The sequence below is a fragment of the Danio rerio genome, chromosome 2, assembly GCF_049306965.1.
Source record: "Danio rerio strain Tuebingen ecotype United States chromosome 2, GRCz12tu, whole genome shotgun sequence".
Classification (NCBI taxonomy): domain Eukaryota; kingdom Metazoa; phylum Chordata; class Actinopteri; order Cypriniformes; family Danionidae; genus Danio; species Danio rerio.
The window spans coordinates 19,798,238-19,807,665 of NC_133177.1; the positions used below are offsets into that span (position 1 = coordinate 19,798,238).

The window sequence follows — 9,428 nt, forward strand, 5'->3', positions numbered from 1 at the left end:
GTGGGCCGAACATGGCTCGGGTGTGGCAGAGGTGGCATCATCTTTAAGGCGGCACACAAGATTTCATCTAGATGTAAAACGGAAAGAAAAAAAATTCTACCAATCAGGTCACTTTGAGAAAAAGCTTGCCCATGGTGTGCCTAAAGCGCAACACTTCATGGATTTATCAATTTCATTGCAATCGTGACACACCAACCTATCGGGCCCAGTTTAGGCCCAGTTATGAGTTATTGACTTGGCTGAGACTTGGCCCAGATATGGTCCGTGTTTGGCCCTTGTCTGGAAGCCAGATTTGGTCCAGTCATGTCCCGTAATTCATTACGGCATGTGAGCCAAGAAAACCTGATTGTGTGGGCCAGAGCTGGACCAGAGAAATCTTTCTATGTGGGTATACTTATGCACTATTCTAGGCCATTTTGTAGTATAAATAGTCAACTCTAAAAAGAATAAGTGCACTTTAAATATCCATGCACTTATTCAACCACTAAAAAGAAGTGTGTTATGTTGGACACTTCATGCACTCAACCATCGCAGCTTTCTGGCACTGATGTTGGATTACTTTTTTTTATTTTGTGAATTTTCACAAGCTAATTTCGAGAAGAGCACATTATATGATTGATCACAGCTGGTCTCTCATCTATAATCATTAGTTAGCCAGTCAGATTAATCTCACTATAAGTAGCACGGCTAAAACTACTCATCTTCTTTTTCAGAAGAAACCCCCCATCCACCCCATATCCCCCTTTTTTCCATTACCAGGGGGAGCTCTCGGGAACTACCTGGGCCTTGGGCTCAATTATCTCCGGGTTCTCTTCCGGGACAGCATGCCAAACCTGCTATTATTAATCAAGCAATATCTAAGTGCGAACTTTTGAAGGATTGTGAAAGCAAAATTCTGCTATGAGAGTGATTATACGACCTCCGGATGGTGTATGTGGTAACGCACATGGCAGGTATAATTTGGAAGTTTGGTCATTTGTTTCACTAATTTAGCAGCTGTCAAACATCAAGAAAATGGTTTGAATTTTCGCTTATTAAAAAAAAAACATTAGTGTTTCATTTGGGACGACACTACATTCATTTACTGTGTTGTTGAGTGTGTTAGTGAATAAGTACAAAGTGCAAAAGTGTAATGTGTGTTATTTGGGATGCAGTTTATGTGTCTTCATTATGGCAGAAACTCTAATATCAGACGGCTGCTTCTCACTCAGGGCTGTTTATGCTAATGAAGGAGAGATTGTTACTAATGAGAGGGACTTTTCCACTTGGATGAAATGTAAAAAGGGAGAACATCAATCAAAGTGAAGTTTTTTTAATTATTCACTTTTACCATTAGAGGCTGGCTATATTTACACACTGTTGACAAACAGTTGTATTTAAAACCCTTATAAAATTGTTTTTTTAATAGGTCCTCTTTAAAATATTATGTATAAGGATTGGTAAAAGAGGTATATCTGAGCTTTATAATTGAGAAGATGTTTTTAGACACATAAGAAAAATAATACACCCTTGCCCGCAGCAATCCCTTATTTTCAGCTCAGTTTCTGTGCAATGCAAGTGTGTACATTACACATGGCGGCAGTGCTTAAGAATATCCTTACAGTAACAAAGCGCAATGACTAAGCAAAGATACACATCTGAATATGATCTTTAAACTTGTTTCCGTTGCCTAGGGACTGGTAAATAAGAAAGGTGAATGGATGAGTAAAACAGACTCCATTGGGATTCAGAGCATAATGCGGCCAGAGCCAAGAGAAAATACTATTTTATTTCAAAACTAAACATAATTTTAATATAACACAAATGAATGTGGCCATGTGTCCTCCGGGTGCTCCGGTTTCCCCCACAGTCCAAAGACATGCGGTACAGGTGAATTGGGTAGGCTAAATTGTTGTACTGTATGAGCGTATGTGTGAATGTGTGTGTGGATGTTTCCCAGAGATGGGTAGCAGCTGGAAGGGCATCTGCTGCGTAAAAACTTGCTGGATAAGTTGGCGGTTCATTCCGCTGTGGAGACCTGGGATTAATAAAGAGACTAAGCTGACAAGAAAACGAATGAAAGAATATATATATTCTTATATAATAAGGCTTAATTAGGTTAACTAAGGAGGTTAGTGTAATTAGGCAAGTTATTGTGTAATGATGGTTTGCTCTGTTGATTATCGAGAAAATATATAGCTTAAAGGGGCTAAAAAATTTGGCCCTAAAATGGTGTTTAAACATTTAAAAACTGCTTTTATTCTAGCCGAAATTAAACAAATAAGACTTTCTTCAGAAAAAAAAGTATTATCTGACATACTGTGAAAATGTCCTTGCTCTGTTAAACATCATTTAGAAAATCTTTAAAAAAGAAGAAAAAAATTCAAAGGGGCTAATAATTTTGACTTCAATATATATGGTTTATTTGGTTATTTCCAATTGTTTGTACAGTTTAATTAGTAGCAGTAGTAAACTTTATTGTACTTGACAGGAAATTTGTTATAAGCATCATCATATTGCTGCAGACATGCCATTAAAAAACAAACAATAAAAACAATACAAAGTACAGTAGTTACGAATGTTATAGTGATAATTAAGATAAACTCTTGTTATATAAACCCTCTGAAATGAGTATTTCTTATTTCGGTTCTAACTACACTAGTCCTCCTTTTGCTCATTCACGTGAAGGGGTATAGGTGTCCCAATTCTCTTCAGTTTGAAGGCGTAGGGCTAAGGGGAAGGGCAAGTTACCCCTTGAAACTGAGATTTTTCAAGACTACACTCAAAACCAAGGGGTAAGAATTTCCCAGAACACAACGGCAGGATGGCTGTACACGGAAGTAAGGAGATGCACAAATTAGTATTTATTTTTTTGTCATGGTTATGAATTTTTACAACAAACAAGCAAATGTTTTAATACATTCGTGTATAACAGCCATGCTAAAAAAATGCTAAAAAAAAAAAAAAAAAAAACACGCTAAATTTCACTACCTACAATCCATAATAATAACTCCTGTAAAGCAGTTACACAACATTCTGTCACTCGATGTAGCCTAGTGGCTAGGAAGGACCTTTTTACAGTATCTGTTATAATGTTAATGTTGTTTTTGTGTTTACAAAGATGAATATGGCCACTGTGTAAATGCACAGTACATGTAACCTACAGGTACAATCTTATTGCCACATTAGATTATTATGATAATATGATATCTTTGCCTTCAGTGATTTCCTGAAGATAAATGCCAAAAAATAACATAACTGAAATAACTACAGCAGTCGTGATCGTTGATCTCACATGAAGCAAGAGATCGCGATGACATATGATGACATGTGCTGATATTATAGTGGTGTCCCACAGAGGTAAATTTTGAAGCCCTTCACATTCTATTTTAAGGGCCAAGAAGGAGGAGTAGCCAGCGAACCAGCAAACTTATTTCTGTGAGGTGAGAGCTCTACCCACTGCGTCACCATGCTTCCCCTATATATGTATGTAGTGTGGCCCTTTCCTACACTTCTAACCCAAAAAGAATTGTGACATCTGTCCCCCTTCACGTTATCATCATACATTATAATGAGTATTAGGTGTCACTATGGCGCAGTGGGTAGCATGATCACTTAACATGATCACACCTTGTGGGTTCGAGCCTCGGCTGGGTTAGTTGGCATTTCTGTATGGAGTTTGTATGTTCTCCCCATGTTGGCGTGGGTTTCCCTTTAGGTGCTCTGGTTTCACCCACAAGTCCAAAGACATGCGCTATTGGAAGTGTATGGGTGTTACCCAGTGATGGGTTGCAGCTGGAAGGGCATCCGCTGCATAAAACATGCTGCATAATGTTGGTTCATTCCGCTGTGGCAACCCCAGATTAATAAAAGAAAAAGAAAATTAATACATTAATGAAAACCACAATCTAGAACTCAACAAGTAGGTCTTTCTGCAGCTACAGACTTCCAAGTTTGTTGGGTTTAGAGATGGTGTAGTTAGAGAAGATGTTATTAAAGTAGAGGTTACTGTGAGGTTGGGTTTAGGGTTGTGGAATGTGTAGAAATTCATAAAAAAGTTTGTACAGCCCACTTGGAGCTAAAGTTTTACACACTTAAAGCTGACTCCAACTTTTTTTATACCCTCCTCGAACTTAAGAGCCCTCTAAGCTTAGGAATGAAAATCAAAATATGAAAACACACATGTATGTGCGACAACAACTCTCACGCTATTTGCATTATATTAAGAGCTGTTTTTCTTAATTTTTAGCTATGGCACACCATATGAAGTTTTAAGGGTATAGGTTTTTTATTATAGAAAAAAAAAAAACTTTTCTTCTTACATTCAGAATACAGACACACGAAATAAACATATCTCTTTATTTTCTTCAAAAGTGGTGTTTTCCTGCAGGCACACCACATCATAAAACGTTAATATTAGGTTAGATTTAGGTCTTGACGTCAGGTGACCAAAATCCAATGTCTAACCAGAGTCTAAGGACAACGTTAATTAGACTTCTAATAACGACGTCAAATGACATTGATAATTGGTTGATTATAGGTTTTGTTGGAAAGTGACCAAAATCCAATGTTGAGCCAACATCTTAAACCAACATCATATTGATGTCAAATGCTGACATTTATTTGTCAGGCATGGCAATCAAAATCCAATGTAGATGTCATAGTGGTAATGTTCACACAACGTCAAGCTGTAACATCAATAGACGTTGATATTTGGTTGATTTAGGTTGTTCGTTGAACATTGATGTCGGCCTACCGTTGGGTAAATCTGATGCATACATGTCAACTTTCCCATTTTTCCCAGGATTCTCCTGTATTTTACAGTTCTATACCGTTATCATCCCGTGAATGTATTTTTTCGTATTTCTCCTCTATTTTCAGTCTTTCTATGAAGGGTGGCAATAACATACGCAACCCATACAGCTGAACCACCAGGGGTCTCCCCTTGCTCTTAAATGTGAGACTGTTTTGTGCTTTAATTTTATTTGGGCAAGAAAACCCTTTGAAATAAATATAAAATTGGCATGATTCCCTTCCTTTTCATTACAGGTGCTATCACCCCTCCTATGCAATCCTCAAAACAGTCATATAGCGGTGCGTGACTGTCAGCTGATGTGCTCCATAGGATTCTGTACACGCGATTTGAAGTGAAGCGTAAGTCTGGGTTTTGAGTGCGTGTTCGAACCAAGCAGCAACCTCCCACTCTCTCTCGGGAAGCTAATATAGCCTTGCATCAACAAACACAGACTATATTTGAAGTATTTGGAAGTGATTAGCATTTTCTTCCTAGACAAACATTATAGGAACAATGTTTAGTGGCCCAATGTATTACAACAGTGTTTTTAAAAGACTAAAAACTTTATTGATATAGTATACAACCATGTGGTCAGAACACAAACGAGTTGGAGGTAATGAAGTATTATAAGGCCCAAACCCAATTCTATTTTTGTACCCCTACCCCTTTCCCTTCCCTTTGGTCCCAACAACAACAAGGGTTAAGGTGAAGGGCTTCAAAATTTACCCCTAAGAATTAGGACACGACTACAGCACCTGCAAACATCATCATATGTCATCGCAGTCTCTTGCTTCATAGATGATGACTGCTGCAGTTATTCCAGTTGTGTTACTTTTTGGTATTTATCTTCAGGAGATCACCGAAGGCATATATCATGTTGTCATAATGATCTAATGTGGCAATAACATTGTAACTGTACTGTGCATTTACACCGTGGTTAGGTAAACACATAAAAACAACATTAACATTATAGCAGACATTGTAAAAAGCTCATTCTCAGGCACTAGACTTCTCTGACAGGGTATTTGAGTGTCAGAATGTTGTGGGACTGCTGTACAGGAGCTATTATTAGGGATTATAGATCAAAAATTTAGCTTTTTTTTTTTTAAAGCATGACAGTAAAACACGAACGTGGTTACAAATATATTAAAATGTGTTTGTCATAAAAAATTTTAATAATGGCAAAAAATACCAATTTGTGGATCTCCTTACTTCCGGGTTACTTCCGCTGTGGCTAATGTATGCTGGGAAATTTTCTTACCCCTTGTTTTCGAGTGTGGTCCTGAAAAGTCTTCTTTCGAAGGGGTATTCACCTCTTTCCCTTAGCCTTACGCCTTCAAGCTAAAAGGAATTGGGACACCCCTACCCCTTGGCGTGCACATGCAAAACAAGGGGTAGGGGTAAGGGGAAGATCTAAGGGGGTAGAATTGGGATTGGGCCTAGGTGTTCTCCCAAAGAAAAGCCTGTCTTAGCAAAATGCAAGCAGGTGTTTATAACTCTGCTCACGCTCCACCTCTTTGCCCTTTTTTGGTTACGCCCGGTCAGTGGGATGACACGTGAACAAAATAACGACGGTTGGCCATGCCACTTGTTGCTTCACTTGCGCTCTTCAGAAACTTAAGGGTGACAACACGGATACTACGTCCATATCTTTTAGTCTATGGTTTGAACAGACATCTACACATAATTAATATTAATAATGACATCTAAAGATGTCAATCTTGGTGGGGTTTTTGTAAACAACTAATTTTGTTCTAAATGAGCATAAAAATCTAGTAAAGCAATCAAATGCTTTCATTATAACGTTAGATGTGTGCATTTTTAATGTAATCAAACGAAAAATTTAAATAAATAAGAGATTCATTCGTTGCTCTTTAGTCATTCATTCATTCATTTTCTTTTCGGCTTAGTCATTTTATTAATCTGGGGTCGCCACAGCGGAATGAACCGCCAAATTATCCAGCAGATTTTTACGCAGCAGATGCCCTTCCGGCCGCAACCCATCTCTGGGAAACAACCATACACACTCATTTATATTCATACACTACAGACAATTTAGCCTACCCAATTCACCTGTACCGCATATCTTTGCAGTGTGGGGGAAACCGGAGCACCCAAAGGAAACCCACGCGAACACAGGGAAAACATGCAAACTCCACACAGAAACACCAACTGACCCAGCCTAAGCTCGAACCAGTGACCTTCTGGACTTTCTGTAAGGCGACAGCACTACCTCCTGTGCCACTTGCTCTTTAATAAAATGTGTAAATGATACAGTGAAGTAAAATTGACATTTAATAACTTGATTCTATTTCTTTATAACAGCTATCAATTTTAATAAGCTAAACTATTTGCTAATTTATGTAAATAATAATAATATAACATATTACTGAGTGTTTAACTGTTTATTTACAATGAAATGGTTCAAGATGACCATGTTTAGTAATTTAGGGATTATTGGGAAACATTTTTGCTGCCTATTTGTCAACTACCCATATACAATCAGCACTGACCAAAATATTTAAAACTGCATCAGTCACTTTGTTTCCACTAGAATCATTCATCTCCATCCAGCTTCAGCTCACTGTAAGAAGCAAAGGTGTTTCAAAATAAACTTACATAACTTGGAGAAGTGTCCCTCGGCACATCTGGAGTTTCCTCTTCTCATAACCACTGACTCTTCACCAGTATAAGCAGGTGAATTACAGCATTAAGGACTCCAGTCAGTCACATGTTCAGTTAATTCCTAAGGGCCTAAAGCCCACAAGGGCTGTTGTTACACACTGGTGACATCCACGCTTATTCTACTTTGTCTAGGATGTGCTCTGATATTAAAATCACCATAGTATTTATGCCTAATGACTCCAAACGCAGTCCAACAATATGCACTCCATCATGTACATTTATGGTACTTGCTGTAGTACAAATATGCATCATATTATAAGTGACTTAGTTTATGACATCATGCCCTGCAGATTATTTCCACACTGATTTTGTATTAAACCCCAGCACTGCACATCAGTTTCCTTGCACGTGTTCTAATGGCATGCAGAGAGAGAGCAGCTTAAGTCTTCTGACCCCCATGTGATCGCCACAAGGCTCCTGAGCTGCTTAAGTCCCCGCAGATTAAAAGACGGCAAAACTAACAGTGAAAACAGGACTGGTGTATTGCAAAGAAACAACAATAGGCTTGATATTAATGCATAGTTTACATAAATGTCACTGGAAGTGTTGCTTTGCATATGCTTACATAATCAGCAGTGATGGCAGAGGATTTCCACATGTCCCGAGAAATACAGAGAGCTGCTTTATTCTCTGAGAGAACTCCATGAGTTTGATAGAAAACACAATTTTAAAAGCAGAAAAAAAACAACTAAAGTTCTTTTTTAATCTTGATGTTTGGTGACAATTTCGAAACAGACACCTATAAAAAAATTATAATTGTCTAATTTCATGAAGGCTGTATAGATTTAGGGTACAGCAACTATCCTTTCGCTCTCGCCAATTATAAAACAATTTGGTAACATTTTACAATAACATTACATAAATATTGACGAACTCATAAGTAAAAAACTAAACCAAAGACTATAGAATGCACAAGACACCTACTAGTACAGGAGTCAATCATCAATTGCTTTAGACTGACAGAGAAGCTCAGACCAGACGTGTGCTTTACGAATATCAGCAAATACTTGCTTCACAGACATAAGAAATACATCAACATTAAACATGAAATCTGTGCTTTTTAAATGAACCAACTACACCTAAAGACAAAAGTTTTCTGGTTTTGTAATCTGTATGAAACAAACGCAAGGTACAGTACATTCTGTCAAAAGCACATTACATGACAGCAACTATCCAAACGCCCACAAAGTTGTAAACAAAGAGTCTCTGTCATTTGTGAAGGAGATTCACCATCAAGATCAAGTTGTGAATTATTTCAGCAGAGCAGCGCGATCTGACGAAGCACTATTCAGAGGATGATAATGTGTAGAATGGCTATAAATGAGGTTGGTGTCTGCAGTTGAATCTCGTTCTTTTCGAGTTAGCATTAGCTCGGTCAACCTGACAACATGCTGATTTTGTTTGATTCGGACGTTTAGAAACTAAACTTATGAGACAGTTGTTTAATTTCAATTGTGATTCCAAATATGTAATGTAATTGTAAGCTTGTCAAACAGTTTTGTAGAATTTTTTTTCCTCATCCAGACAGAATGCCCAAACATACTGCCTGAGAGGTGTTTGAAAGATGGCCACCGAGTGAAATGACTTGCCTTAAAGCAGAGGTGCTCAACCTGTTCCTGACGATCTACCATCCTGTTCAGCTCCAACCCTGATCAAACACACCTGAACCAATTAATTAGGACCTAAACAGCACTTGATAATTACAGCCAGGTGTGTTTGATATGGGTTGCAACTGAAATCTGCAAGATCGTAGATCTCTAGGTACAGTGTTAAGCACCACTAAAGGGACTTTGACTAAACATTACCTTATTATGAACCAGTGATGAGTTAAACCTATGATGAAAAAAGCTGTTTGGACAGAACTGTCTGCATGTATCATGTGTCCACTGTCATATTGGAGTGAAATAAACCCAACACGTCTCTGTTTTAAAAATTTCCTGACATTAAAATATGATCCAAATCCCAGTGA

The 9,428-nt window shown here is 38.0% G+C and overlaps 1 protein-coding gene across 5 annotated transcripts in view; it reads right to left on the reverse strand.

Annotated features, from left to right (window-relative positions):
- Positions 1-9,168, reverse strand: part of st3gal3b (ST3 beta-galactoside alpha-2,3-sialyltransferase 3b) — a 165,947-nt gene extending 156,779 nt beyond the window's left edge. For 3 of the 5 annotated variants that reach the window (XM_073915182.1, XM_073915151.1, XM_009298452.5), the window contains exon 1: positions 7,394-7,814. The gene's annotated coding sequence lies outside the window, so the exon portion shown is untranslated. Of the gene's footprint in view, positions 1-7,393; positions 7,815-9,048 lie in introns of those variants that run through there. The other 2 variants (XM_073915115.1, XM_073915184.1) reach the window with 2 other exon arrangements.
- Positions 9,169-9,428: the final 260 nt, after the last annotated feature.